General features: G+C 40.8%; 1 long non-coding RNA gene across 1 annotated transcript; it reads right to left on the bottom strand.

The window, feature by feature from the left end:
- Nucleotides 1-5683: 5683 nt before the first annotated feature.
- Nucleotides 5684-11337, bottom strand: LOC125183499 (uncharacterized). Its single transcript, XR_007165634.2, has 3 exons — nt 10144-11337; nt 8446-8747; nt 5684-7435 (listed from the first exon to the last, which is right to left on the bottom strand). It is a non-coding gene; the product is annotated as an uncharacterized lncRNA (long non-coding RNA).
- Nucleotides 11338-15369: the final 4032 nt, after the last annotated feature.

Below are 15369 nucleotides of genomic sequence, written 5' to 3'. Positions count from 1 at the left end.
TAACTACAGTATGCTATTAACAGAGCAAGCTGCCACTCAGGTAAAAAAAGGTAATGTCCAAATAAAACCTAAATAAGCTTTACAGAACTGATCTAACACCTGGTTACACAAGTTGCGCAGAGAGATGGTCACCAAATCACCACTGAACTGCATTTATTTAAGTAGTTCCTAGTATCAAATTCTTGTGTGTTATGCAGTTCACAACACACTCCTGGTTTGTAGGAGCAATAATATGGACACTTTTTTAATGCCTCATCAGTGTAAAAATATGACAAACATTCAAAAAAGTCACAAAAATCCTTTCTGACTATAGAGTATTTACAGGCATCTATAATAAAATGAATATTGGGGTAAAATCACAGATTGTTTTAAAATGATAAAATAGTAGTTACATTGTCAATATTTATCTATTTCAGTTTTATGAAGGCCTGTGTCAGCATTATCGGGCTGCCAGTTAAGTGAAGAAATGTCTATTTGGTTTCCAACGTACTATTCTGTGTACAGCTCTTAAAATGTGCTTTGTGTTTCACAGCAAAAGGACACTGAAACTAGCGTTAGCAAGGAAAATGGTTTTACATTTGTAATAGTAAAAAATCATTTTTTAAAAAAAATAAGGAATTATGCAATGCCTTTGACTATTAAATTTCTTCTCTGAGTACAATTGACACGTTATTTTCCAGCTTTCCCTTTTTCTGCCTCTGCTCCATCACCCACCCAAGGAGCACTTAAAGTAGAGCTAATTGCTTCTCCTAGACACCTTTGTTCCTTTGAAAGTTCATTGTTATTTATCAGCTGTCACAATGCTACTGTTCTGTTCTTACAATAACCATAGATAAAATTTTAGAGTTAGCTTTCCACGGACTTAAAATCATCGGCTTCTCCTTAATCTCATTAGTGCCTTCTATCAGAGTGTGAGATACATTCAGTGTTGTCACCTAAAACCTCTTCAGATCTGATAGTGTTTTAAAGCTCTTTTCGAGATTTGACCTAAATGTGAAGCAATTTCAGCAGCACTACCATACGACTATTTTCAGGAACTGATGCAAGCCTCCTTTTCCCTGAGGGAGATCTGTGCTACAGAGAGGTAGACAGTTTTTGTTCACTGTGAGATGGAAAGGGGAAAGATGGAAGGAAACAGCCTGTATTCGTTGGGCTGGTTTCAGGACTACCTTTTAAGCTACTTCTTTTACAAGAATCTGCCTAATTTTCTGAAGTCTTGCAATAAAAAGGCACCACAATATTATGAGGAAGGCAGGATTTGTTCTGTTAAAGTCACTGTAGCTAATTATTTCAGTCAGTTTGTTGGTGACTTTGAATCTCAGGATTCTTGTCATTTTAAATTCTTCTGTTCCTTCATCATTTCAATATTCAAAAGTATTTCAGGGGCAGAACAAAGAAGAAAAGGGAATGGTACTTATTTGTACCCTTTCGTTTTGCCATTTACAAAGTATTTGGGAATATAAATATCTGAAAATTTTCTTAAAGTTGTATTTATGCTGACCACCCACATGCTCTGTAGGAAGTGTTCTGAAGAACGTGCTATCTTTTGATGTAGAAAAATCCTCATTCTTAGCCATGAGTGAATGCTTCATTTTCTGTAGGTGAGGTTCAAAGTGAGTGCTTTTGAACTTGCTCTCCCAGACTCCAGCTGTTTTTTGATGGGTGGCATCCTGGGGTCCTGCTGAGCAGCTCGGGCAAGCATGCTGCAATTCCTGCCGCTGCTCCCTGCCCACATTTATTCTGCACAGCAACCAGTGAGAGGGAGCCTGCAAATTACATGCTTGGGGCTTGTGCTGACTGGGGGAGGACATGGAGAGAGGAACTGGGAAGCTGTAAGTTTTGTAGTGACCCGCTGGTCCCTTATTTAGGGTTTGGTGAAGCCAACTGTATCCATGGAAATTGCTTTTCATGTGCTCTGCAGTCTGGAGACCGTTACCAGTTTATACTCACAGTTCACACTGTTTGGTGCATTCAGATTGGAGGTTGTTAGGGTGTTTCGATGGACAAAAGGATCACAGAGCTTATTAATGAGAGATAGAGGCCGAAGAACACTTACGTTATTTGCCATAGTTTTAAAATACTTGTAGTGACTTCTGGTGAAAACATAGCCACTGAGCTTATCAGTTTCATGTTGCATTTCCTAATGAAATCAAGCGACGTAAGTGTAGGTAATCAGAGGATAACAAGGGCTGATTTGGTCTCTTTATCCCCCGAGGCATATGATAAATATAGTATTACGGCAGTGTATTTCAGCAGGAAAGCCTCGCTGTAAAACAGATAAAAACCAGAAGCAAACTCAACAGGCTGCATATTGAGGCAAAGGAGGGTCAGGGACACAAAGTAAACGCATTTGAAATCCACCAGTGACATGGTGGGAAGACAACGTCAAGAAGTAATAAACTATTTTCATTTGAAGTCCTTCATACCAGCAAAGGTGTGAAGATGCTGAGATGAGACAGCAGAGACCTAAAAAGTAGATGTGGGAGACTCACATAAAAGTATTTAACAAGACCAGGGCTTCCATACCAGGATAGATTGGCAACAGGGTCAATGTCAAAACTCAGGCTGCCCTGTAAGGCAAGAGTGCAGGCCGGGCATGATCAGCGTTGCTCAAGCTGGTGGGTAAATATTGCTGTGCGTCGGGCAAGGTACCAGCCACACCAGAGCCCTTCTGGAAGCAGTGTCAGGAGGGCTTTCTGGTGACTGATTCTTGTGGTTAGTTACTTATTAATAGTTAATAATATCAAACTAATGAATAATTAATAGTCATCTGACGGTTCAGTTTGTTTCCTCATGTTTTCCTTTCTCTTCCACTCTTTATGTCAGTCACCCCGACTTGATAATTCTTGCAGGCCAGCTGGCACTGATTGTTTTTGATGTGGGATAAAGCACAACAGTGCTTAGAGAAAAAAAAAAAGGTATTAGAAACACACACACACAAAAAGTCTGTGAAATTGACAAGCCTGCAACTTTCATAGCAATTTCTGGTACAAAGCACGGAAATACCTATTCCTAGGAACTGGATATTAATTAACTACCGTAGATTATTTCCTGTTCATTTTGCAGGTCCCTGTGGAAGGGAAAGTGGTTTAGCCCTTCAGGTTTGGGTTGAGGGAGAAGAGAAGAAGATTCAGAAATGCTGCATTTTAGGCTTCCTGGTTACTGTTGGCACACACCTTTCCCTCTTCCCGCACTCAGAGTCATACTGGTGTTGCCACTAAAAGGGGAAGGATCGATGCTCTTTGTAGTTCATGTTTCTGTGTTGCCCTGCATTCATCCAGGGCCAGCTGCCACATTCCAAGCTGGTATCTCAAACTCAATAGCCCTGACCCAAAGCTCCTGGAAGGCAATAGAAAAACTCCCACCTATTTCAATGGATTCTTGAATCAAAGGATTTAATCTGCTGACCTGCTAAAAGCACGTGCTGCAGCAGCAAGGTGGATTTAGCCAGCACTGCAGACCTCACTCAACCAAAGCTGCTGTAGAGGTGAGAAGACCCTTGTGTAAGGAGGCCTTGGGTAAGCTGGACCGGAGCAGTTGGTGGGACGTGTGCTCGGCGTGGCTGGTGACTTTCTAGCTGCCTGTAACAAATGACTCAGTGTACTATTTTTGATTCAGCAACAGGAGAAAGATACGTGATACAAACCTCCACCCCCCCCCCCCCCAAGAAGAACTATTAAAAGAGCAGAAGACATTCTTGAGAGGCTGAAGATACCGCTGCCTCCATCCTGCTCACAGCCCTGCTGGGTGCACATGGGGGACGATATGCTGCATGTTTTTCTGACTTACGCCGCTATTTTGATACATAATGTAACTTTAAACAATCAGCAAAGGGGAATGACTCAATTTAAAAGTTTTCTTCAAAATACCAAAACCCCTGCAGCCCTGACTTACTGAGTTTAAATGCAGATTGCAACTCCATGAGGGGTTTTCTAATCGGCTCCTCTACTGTAGCAGCCTTAAGCCAGCAGCCCCATATGCACCCCATATGAACTGGAGTGAAGCCGGAGGCCTCAAAATGGTGGCCCTACAGCAGGAGATCTCCACTTTCCTCCCCTCAGAGCTGGGGCCAGCCCTGGCAGGAGGCATCAAACATCCCGTCCTGTCCCACTGCTCCTGATGTCATGCGATGGCGTGGGGTGTAGGTCACCCTTTTCCTCCCTATTGCTTTCCTTGGCCATCCCTCATGCATTTGCCATTTTAAGTGGCAAACACCTGCTTATTGTTTTGTAGTTGTTTACTCCGTCAAAGAGAGGTTTGGCACAGTGCATAAATGTTGTTGTTGTTATAGTAATCAGTTATTGCTGAGCAGAGCTGAGGCATAGAGAGTGCCACTGACTACCCGTGGTGGCAGCAGGAGTCCTTGACTTGAGGAAGTCTCAAATCAGACTCCCCTGTTACATCCTGAGCCTTTAAATCCAAGAGAGTTTGTCAGGGGGTTCATCAGCACCAGGATTTCCTTCTTGGTGTTGAGCACTATTAAATTGGTGGGATTATGCAGCTGGCCCAAACTGGCCTTGATGGTGTTTTTACTGCAACAGCTGTGCTGTTCCCCAGGTTTTGTGTTAAAAGTCTTCTTCCCATCTAGCAGTTCCTGAGAACTTCTTGCTGTGTCTTGTAAGTAAAAAAAAAAATCTTGTTTTATTTCCTCTTTTCTAATGTGAGCAAATATGGATGTTATGCAGCTTGTATAAGTCTATTTGTTGAGGTACTTGAATGCTTATGACTTGGTCTGAGATCTGTTTGTTGAGCTCCTGCTGTCTCCCAGGGAGGGTGGGTAATGGGAACGGTTTTTTCAACATCTTGCTTTTTCCCCTGATGTTCTTTGCAACTGTTGGTAGCTCTATTTTAGCTTTAAAACTTGAGGGGAGACAGTGCTGATAGGTTAATGCTTTTTGATTTAGAGCTTAGTGCTATGGTTTAGTGGAGGACTTGCTAGTGTTAGGTCAGAGGTTGGACTTGGTGATCTTGGAGGTCTCTTCCAACCTAGATGATTCTGTGATGGGTGGAAAAAAGACCTGTAAGACAAGTAGGAAGGCTGGTGTGTGAAAGGTGTGGGTTTTGTTAGAGCGGTGTGCTCTAAGAAGAGCTTCCTTTACATAAAGTCCTGATAAACTTAGACCCTAAGGAAATAAAGAAATTGTCCTCCGCAACTAGTTCCAGTGACGTTTTCATAGAATGGCAAATACTCTGCAGGCATACTACTTGCTGAACACACAAGGGTGGCTTGACTTGAAAGAACTGATGGTTGGCTTCACCAAGTATGGGGATAGCTCGTGTTTGCTGAGCATTTACGTAGAATTCCAGGCAGTAAACAGATGTTTTTCTAAAGGCAATTTCTGTCTTCATAAATGCCTCTGTAGGAAGTAGCCATTATTTTCTCCTGATTCTTTTCTATCAAGTGTTGTCTGGACATCCATAGCTGAAATCTTTACATTCAAGATTTACCTGCAATGCATCCTTTAATTGATGTATTCAATATGAATTTATATATATGTACAAATCTGTGTGAACATGATCATGCAGCTTGTAAGGCATGTTCTTGTTGTGTGGTTTTTCTGTTTTGTTTTGTTTTTTTTTTTATATTCCTGATAAGTTCTTATTCCTCTGTGATTTTTCTACTTATTTTGTTCGTTACTGTATGGACCTGCAAAGTATGTCACTTCTGCTGTGTTCTTGAATAGTTTAAGGGGGGGAAAAATAAGTTTCATGGCGTGCTATAGGCCTGTGACCTGCAGTCAGAACTTGGACAATATTACCATTCAAGATATTTCTGTGGTATCGCAGGTCTTCCTACTGTTATGTGCAGGTCTGTCTTCGCTGGAGGGAGTCTGCTTCCTATACTAAGTGGAGATAATCAAGTTTATATACAGGTTTCATCAAAAGCTTGATCATCAGTAGAAACATCATATTTGAGACTATATCTCTTGCTCTGCTTTTTTGCTGTGAAAATTGCACAGGAGATGAAACTAGATCTGTCCTCATAGTCCTTGTTTGTTACTTCTTTCTGAATTGGGAATGGCCCTTTAAACCAGCTAACAAAACCCATGCCATTTCTGTTCCTGCCAGATACACAGCACTGCAGTGTAATATACTCACCAGCCTTTGGATATGTAATGACATATGGTATCTTTGAAGTGGTAGATGCTTCTTGGCTAGAAGGACCAGAATTTATGATTTTTTTTTTTTTAAGAAAGGGGGAAAGGAGGGGAATAAGAGAACTTGGGGGGGGGGGGAAAGGCAATCAAGAAAAAAGGAATATGCTGTCTTGTCTCTGTCTCTGGTAATGTTTGCCTTGTGAGAAGAAAATCATGCTCTGGATTGATGTTATTGAAATGGCCTTTTTAAACTTTGTTCCATTTTAAAGCTAATACTTGTTCTTTATGTGTTCAGTGTGGCCCTGATCCGCAGTCAGAGATAGTTTATTAGTAGCTTGTTAAGAACCTTTTAAGTGCTCCTACAAAGCAGGAAGAATTGTAATGATTTACAGTAGCAATAGTCTTTTACTGACCTATCATAAAGGGAGTTAATGTATTCATAGAAATATCCCCAATCGTGCTTTAAAAAGTAGTGCCAAATTACCACCAGTCCACAAAATATTGAATAGTATGTTCGCATTCCCCAGTTTTCAGTGATCACTGGTTTTCACATAGATTCACAGAGAAGCTATGCTAAAGTATGTTAAATTCAACAGATGTCTTTTTACTGACTTTAAAAATCTGGATGCAGTTCAGAGAACGTCTGATTAAAACGATGTGCTGGCACTTGCAATCCTTTCATTTTCTGAAAGGGCTTAAGTAGAACCAATACTGATAGGCATTAATTGAGAGGTTTGATTTGATCCTTCATGAGTTATAAGGGAAAAGCTCTGTCAGTTCATTCCTTAAAGTTTAAGGAGTGGCTCTAGATCAGTCGGTACATAACTGTGAAATGGAAAGTTCAACGATTTTCACATTATTATGACATTATAGAAATACTTTTAAAATGTAATCTCTTTTAAGTAAGACTCCAATACCTTTAATAACTCTGGGGAGTGTCTCATCCCCTTATCCAAGTGCTTTAAAAGACGTTTAAGTATTTGCAAACTAGAATCTAGATTTAAACTAACCTTTGAAAGATAGCAAATAATAAAACGGTTTACCTGCAAACTTGAGCTTTCTTTATGGTATTATGTTGCTGGATGAATAACCTCTCATCCTAATATAACAGCTGTATGCCTTTGGAGGGAGCTATAGTTTACTCATTAAAAAAATACAATCCACTTTCTCTGGTGTAATTTTTTGACTTGGTTGGCCTCGGTTAGCTCTGTCCAGGCTTTATATCATACAACTCCAATATTGTTGGGTACAAAATTTGATATGGAAACTTCAAGACAGTCGTATTAATGGTGCTTTGTATCGGATTTTTTTCTCATCTCTGAGACAACGGGAGACTGCTAAAGTGAGAGAGAGAGGCTTCTTTTAGAAAGCTGCTGGAATAGAATATTCCTGGGACACAAAACCAAGAGTGGTTCTTTACAAAAGAAAGAATTGCAAAAGAAAAAGGATTTGCCTGCTGCTCTTCGAGTCCTCAATACCTCATTAAGATACTGCACATACTAAAACTGAGAAATCTTGCTCTCAGTTAAGGGGTGGGTTGGTGGGTGGGTGTGTCACTCCAGCACCTCAGCAGCAGGAGTAAGACCAAAAGTATGAATCCTCTATCAACATAAACACTGGTCTCGGGCAGGCTGTTTCCAGCCCGTTCACCATCACCTCCACCAACTAAAATATTCTGTTACTTATCTTGCTATAAAGTCAGAGTAGAGAGAGCTCTATAGTTTGGTGTCAAACTAGTTGAGAAGTAACCCCAAGACAAGGGTATGATGCTAACGCTTCTCAAGTATAAAATCTAAAATCAATATTACTTTCTTAATACTAGAATATTAGAGCAGGGTAAATGTGAAATTAGATCTTGGACTCGAGAGGGGAAACTGAAATTGTTTCTATGAGATGAGGTATCTCACAGAAAGCCAACTGGTGGTGGAATGGCTGATTTAAAGATAACAGAACATCAATTTTTGGCTCTTTTATGTGTTTTTGTTTGTTTGCTTTTTAGCCAGCCACTTTACCCAAATTTAATAGTGGGAGATAAACCACTTTGAAATAAAACAATTCACGGAAATAAAAAATCCAAGCTTAAATTCAACCATTGTTTATAGCTGTTCACTGGAACTTCTATGAAGTCTCAGTGGCAAAATAACACACCAAGAGAATATATCTGCTTGGGCTCTGTATGGACTAATTCAATAGCTACAGCTGAGGTCCTGAATCATGCTTGCACTGTGACTCATTAGTTATACTCTCCTGTCCCAGATGATTCTTTACACCTGAACCAAAATTACTTCCCTTCAAGTTAAATATAATTCCTTTACAGGGAAAGGACCCAAAGATGTATTATACATACCTGGAAGTCTTAGCAATATCTTTTTTTTTTTTCTGTGATGGTTTTTCCAGGGTTTTATACGTTACTTGTACGTGACTTTGAAAGCAAATGTTTTTGCCAAACATAAAAGCTGTAGGAGTTATCTGAAGCACAGATTTAAAGTGGAAACAGTCATCTGAGTCGCCCAGTAGCTCCTGGCTGACATCATCCTTGATTATATCCTCCTCCAGTAACCGCTGGGTTTGAATCACTTCACAAAGACAGGTGTTTTTCGTACTCTGGCTCACTCAGACTAAGAACAGTATCTGTGGCTTTTAGGAAACCTACATAATCAAAAGAACCAGATATAGTGTTTGCTAATGCTAGATAAGCAGATAAGAATGTGAAAAGGAGGTCAAACTCATTTATCAAGCTCTTCACAGCCTTGGTGTTTACATATTGGAGTATTTATACAGGAAGCACGTTGCAGTCTCACTGAGGAATACAAGAAGCATGAGACGTGATGTTTTGTAGACAGCTTAAATACTAATTTCTAGTCCTCCGTATAAGAAAATGTACATGTAATTTAGTAACTAAACAGCTATAGGGCTTCTGTAACAAAATATGTAATTACATGTTATATTTTCCTTGGAAATTAATCTGACATATGAAGTTTGTCTGCTAGTCTTTCTCACAGTCCCCCAAACAGCTACACCAGCACAACTTAAAAGGTGGTGAATTATGGAGTATGAGCACTTTCCCTGCAAACAATCTACTTTCTGGTAAAGCATCAGTGTCATACTATTCAAAATATCTCCTCAAGAAAGTACTTCATAAACTCCAATAACTATACCTTTTCCATATTTTGTAAGAGTTTCTTGAAAATTCTTAAAACCTTTCAAGTCTGCTGAAGGGATCTGTCTCCCTGATTTCAAGGGGAAATACAGATACTGCAGACACTTGAAATTCCCAAGCTAGCTCTAGTTCACCAACTCAGTCTGGACCTCCAGCTAGATTTAAACATGCATCTGGATTTTATTTATTTATTTATTTTTGCATGCATTGGCTTGCAAGTGCAGAGCTGTGTAGGTGTTTCAAATTGGGAGAAAATGTGAATCAGACCTGGGTGGGATGACTTATTTTTTTAATGCTTAATTAAGATAGCTTGTGACAAAGCCTGTGAAGTTTCACCAGGAGCAGCACTTTTGCTCTTCCTTAGCATCAGCCATCTTAAAACTCTCTGCACTTCTATGGATGTAAAGTTGGATGGCCAGGACATAGCCACCTTCTGGAAAGAGAACGTGCCCTCTCTGGGGAAGTGGTTTCCAAATGTCTTAAATAGCATCTACCAAAATGTTTTGCGTCCTCTTAGTTTCTGAGGGCCTCTGAGGAAAATGACCAGCTGTTAGAGAACTGAGTGTGGGTGCTATGATGATTATGTAGAAAAATACATAGTGTTACAAAGAGCTATCCTGTGTGATCACACAGGTATAGTTGTGTGTTCATGTGAGGATGTCTGAGGTAGAACAAAGGATTGTCACAACTCCGGGATGAGGAAACACCCACCCTTCTCACGGCAGGATAAAAATTTGGGAGTCCTAAAGTGGACTTTAGGGGAGGGGAAAAAAAAAATTCTTGTTTTAACACGAGCTGTAGTCCTACCAATTTGTAAATCCAGACAGCTACTGTCTTCCAGAAATTATACCATCCCCTCACTGCATGGCAAAGCAGTTTGCTTACCTATGGCAGTCAGTGGCATCGCTGGCTCAAGATGTGACTGAAGAGTGTCGTGAATGACTTCGGTGGAAAGCTCTGCCCTGTTGAGCTCACGTACTTCTGGAGAAACGTGAACAGTGTGTGGAACCATGAAAGCGCTGTTCTCCTCTTCCACGTGTACCTGAAACTGAAGCACCCGTGGATCCTTCTGATCTTCTAGCAGAACTGCTGCTGCTTCTTTCAGCATTACATTGTATGTTACTTGAAAAGAAAATTTGCGCCTTTCTCTCTTGGGGATAACTTTTCATAAAATGACTGTTACTTGTTTAGGATGAAAGCCCAAAATCTGGTAATTCAAAACAGCTTCTTCCAAATGCTTCATTTCTACACTTCCTTTGAATGCTACTATTTCTGGAGTAACTGTAAGGGGATTGAGGATGGAAAAAAAAAAAAGACGCACGTTTCTAGACACACATGAAATTACAATGAACAGCAAAAGGAAATGAAGGCTCATTGTTGTCCCTCTCCACAGGAGCTACCTGCACCCTGCAGTATGCATGCTGCTGGGAGGGGCTTGGAAACTCTGAAGTTTCTTCTGCGTTAATTTACTTGTGAAAGGGTGACTTAGATGCCATGTCAGTGTTTCTTTGTTAATAAAGAAGAGATCATATCAAGCAGCTAGGAGTTACTGTTTTGAAGGTCTGCTGGTGACGTGAGCCTATCAGGTGTGCCACTTTGGGTAAAGCTGCATCCTACCAGCTAGTCCTTCTGTGGCAGTACCTGAACGCAGTGCATCTGATCCCAGCCCTGTTCTTCTCCTATTTCATAACTGATATGTTGCAGTTTTTTGTTTAAAATGTTCAGTGCACAATCAGTGCAACCCTGGTTTTGTCCTCAAAAGGACAAAAGAGACATCTGAAACGTTCAGGACAGAGCTAGACTGAAAGATGAGCTACATCGAGGCATGTACGAGGCAGCTGAGACCAAAGGGATACGATACCCACGGGTGATCCCTGGGTCTCAGGGAGGCAGGTGCTGTGCGGGCAGTGTCAGACAGCTGTGGGATCCAGCCTGAGAACAGCCAACATGGGTGCGCAGTGTCACATAACCTCACTGCAGCCACCAAAGTACCAAACAAAACCACAACTTGTAAGCAAAGGGGAGCAAAAGCATGCAAATAATTAAAGGACACCGAGCTCTTCTTATAAATTTGTTTGCAGCAAAAAAAAAAAAAAAGGCCTTATACTGAAGAGAGGTCTAAATCAACAGAAATATTAAGTGTCCACAAATGTTGTGAAGACAACATGGCTTATCAGTGAGGAAACGAAGGTGTTACAAGTCAAGACAAAATCTTCCTAAAAGTTCTCTACTTGCTCAGCATAATTTTTCTCACTTCAACTATTTTTTTTTTTTTTAAAAAAAAGTGCTATATTCCTTAAGAAACAGATGGCTGTATGTCAGCCCTTGCTTTCTACAATTTCTTTAGCTGTGGGCAGAAGAAAGGAAGTATGTTCTGGCAGTATGTTCGCCATTAAGCCGTGCCCCCCACAAGTACTGGTGTGGCTCCTGCTCTCCAGCTTGTCTGGAACATCAACGCTCTGGGGAAGGACATCCAGGCCAACATACATGCACTTAAATGCTTCGGCTTCCTAACAGCTGAGTTGAGCGTACGTGAATGAGCATAAGATGCGGGGAGCAGCACTGGGGAGTGGGAACACCCATGACTGCCAAAGTAGCACCCAGCAGTACACTATCGGTCAGTGATCACACCACATCTAATAAACACTGCTGTTGTTTTACAAAGACAGCTGAACCCTTAACTTGCTGAAAGGCCTCCTGGGAGATATTTTCTCTTGTCACAATAGTAACCTGATTGTCCTTGGAAACCTGGAAACCTTAATCCACCTGAAGTCAGGTGAACGTGGCTAGTATTTTCTGACTTTGCATGTCAAGGTCACCTTGCTGCTCTCTATTGTGGCTTCCTTGTTATGGCCGAGTTGCATGGAAATAAGAGTCAGTGAGCCTGTTCCTCTTCACGGACAGTTGTTTTTTTTGCATTAGTGGTCTGTACATGTGTGCATATGCTAGCTGAATCTAGGATCCATGCAATGATGACATTGGAGTTTTTACATTTAACATTTTCTTATATGTGGGAACATAGCAAAAATACATATTAAGACTGTAAATAGCATATGCAATTAAGTTCTTGATAATTTTGTAATGCTCAGTCAATATGAATAAGTGAACATTTACAGCAGATTTTCCTTCTTCCTTGCTGAAAAAAATGCATGGAGTGCACTTAAATAAATGTAAAACTATTGTAGTTGAAAATGAGCTGTAGTCTTAGTTGTACTAAGTAGCACAACACTAACGACAGACGATTAAACTAGAGAAACAGAAAAACTGATCATAAACATAAGGCAGGTTTTGATCACAACAGCCTCCCCTTTTATCCCAGTTCTTATATTTAACATCATGATTTTACTGGTTTGCTTTGCTGTCCATAGGTAACTGTTCTTCCATGGGAGCTTCAGAGCCTGAATGAACTAGCTTCCCTAAGCTGGCTCTGATATATACAATTCTTAAGTTCAGAGTTCCTGAAGGGAAAAACAGAAGCCAAAATGGAAAAAAAAAAAAAAAAAAAAGGAAAACAAACAAACAAAAAACAATAACTTACCAACTACCTCCAAAGAAGCTGTTCCTTAAGCAGCATCAGGAGTGACAATGACTTGGAATCTGTTTAGTCCAGCTGTATTTTTGGCAGAAATAGTGCAGCATTGAGTGTTTTTGTTCTTATTGCACTGTTTGATGTGTAGGCTCCTACTCTGGAAGGACTCTGGTTTTCAGCTGTAAATGTAAACAGTATCTTTTCCTGGCTGCTGTCTTGGGGTGTCTAAAATACTAAGTGACTCTCATATTGTTGACATCCAGCTGTGATGTACTGCACTTGGAGATCAAGCACAGTATGGAGATGTCTGTTTTCAGGAAGAACATCATTATCTTACTGCTCACTTGCGTTTTCAGGGTCTCTTCATAAAGGAAATAGCATATTGTAAGAAACGCATCCTTAGAAAAGGGAGAAACAAAAAGCCCTTTAGAAACACGGCAGCTTTTATTTGGCTCTTGAGGGATCATTCAGTTCTCAACATCCTATTTTATTATGCCACCAGTCTGCTTTTCAACTTGTTTTTAGGAGCGCTCCGTAATCCTTGTGTTAGACTCCCTCTAGTGAAGAAATGGTATGCAACTGTAAGCGCTGGTCATGTGAGAAAGCATTCTGCTTTGTAACAGATGTTGTGGCACTTCTCCCTGGTACTAAATGCACTCGCAAGGTCTGTGCAGTCTCTAGTATAGACGCAGGCTCAGGAGCTTCACTCATTGCTACTAAAGTATCTAGTGTCTTTTTGTGACTGTGGAAATATCCGTACACACAAGTTTGCATAGACTTCTATGCTATGGCCGAATAATTCATCCTCTCCTACTAGATGGGCTCTGAATTCATGCCGCAGGGTTGCCTGGTATGATGCACAGGGTGGAGGGCTGCCTTTATCTCCATCCTACTTTTGCCAGTGTCATCGGCAGTATGGAGCATAGAAACTGAAGTCCTCTTCTTAATGCTCTATTGACAACGGTTACAGGCTAAGGGGAAGGTGTGAAACAAGGTATTAGAGGGGAAAATCTTATATACACTGTCACTTCCTATAACACAGAAATGGCTCCGTAGGCGGATTCCTAGAAGATAACTCATGTGAGCTATTGTGTTAAAGGAGTGCACATCTGAATGAACAGAAGCTGTTTGAAACAGGCTGAACAGCAGTCACTGTGTAGGCATTCAGACTGACAGCCTCTTGAAATGATGGAGAAAGGGCAAAGAGTGGAGAGGTCAGCACTGTAGTGCTGCTCCGTCTCCATATTTGTCACTGAAAAGTGTACTAGCTTTAGAAAACTGAGTATCTTTGCGGAGGGAAAAAAATACTTTCCTTCATTATTGTTTTTACTTTACCATACAGGCAACTATGCAGGCTGTTTAAGACAACATCAGATAGTATAATTTCAAAAAGTTACTATTGAACACAAAGGGGTTCTGACAGGTATCACTTTTAAGACATTTAGAACATGGGGGAAACTGTAAATTGTTTTGGTACTTGCTACCTGCGGATGCATAAATTATGGAACTCAAGCTAGTTCCTCATTTCCTATTTGTACCAAGAGAAAGTTCATTTTTAGAAAACCCTCATCATACTTTGGTTACTTACTCGATTTTCAGATGGGACTAACTTAACTGTTATGATACAACCACCTCTTAATTTCAGTAAGTAGCAGATATTGAGGGTGCAAACAAATGTACCTCTAGGGCCAACCTTAATGACAGCTCCTGGTATCTGCTACCTACTTTTTCACGTATTACAAAAGGACACGCCTTAGCTCAGAGCTCTACTTCCTTGCAGAATGCCACCGTGCATTTTTTTTATTATTCAAAATAAATTTACAAAATTTAAGTTTCATATGGTTGCATGTAGCATCATGTCCCAGGCATCTCCCCAAAATACACATTGCCACAGCCATTCTGACATCCCGAAATGGCTGACAGCTGGCTTTGAAGGCAAAATGTGAAAGCAAAGAAAAAGATCTACAACAAAATCTGCTCCTAAACATTTCAACTTCTCTAGGATTTCTCTAGAACAAGTCAGAGATGTGTGTGGTGTTAATAGCTAGAGTTTCTCATGATGTTACAGTTTCATTTGTTGGTTTTCAATATTTATGAATACAGAAAATTAAGCATTTAAATACATAATCAGTGAGTGAATAGACATTGCAGTGACACAGCTGGTACCCGTAAGAACAAAAGGTACTTATCTTATAAAATCTTTTTTACATCTTTCCAGAAAGGAAAAAATGCAGGACAAGCAGGAAAGGCAAGCTGATCATACAGGCAAGATCTAAGCCACCAAAAGACTTTTTACTATTGCCCACAGACCAAAGCCTGCCCAGCCACAGCTGCCTGGCTGGATATGCTCACCCCCTATGCAAACCCTGTAACAGGAAAGAGAAACCAAGCACGATGTCAGCACCTTGAACCACCACCTGTTTTCCCTTGGGAACAGCTCTGGGACTGTCTCAAGTCCTGCACTGACAGACTCCCCCAAGCGGGCATGGGGCTGGCACAGCCCCTCCCTGGCCCCCAGACCCTCTTACCACAGCCGACACATAGGAGGAGGCAGAGAGGAGTGCTCCCTGGCCTGGCCGCTG

This window comes from Anser cygnoides, chromosome 5, assembly GCF_040182565.1.
Source record: "Anser cygnoides isolate HZ-2024a breed goose chromosome 5, Taihu_goose_T2T_genome, whole genome shotgun sequence".
In the NCBI taxonomy this organism is placed as follows: Eukaryota; Metazoa; Chordata; class Aves; order Anseriformes; family Anatidae; genus Anser; species Anser cygnoides.
The sequence above is the reverse complement of the archived record's forward strand: the minus strand, read 5'-3'. Positions and strand labels throughout refer to the sequence as shown.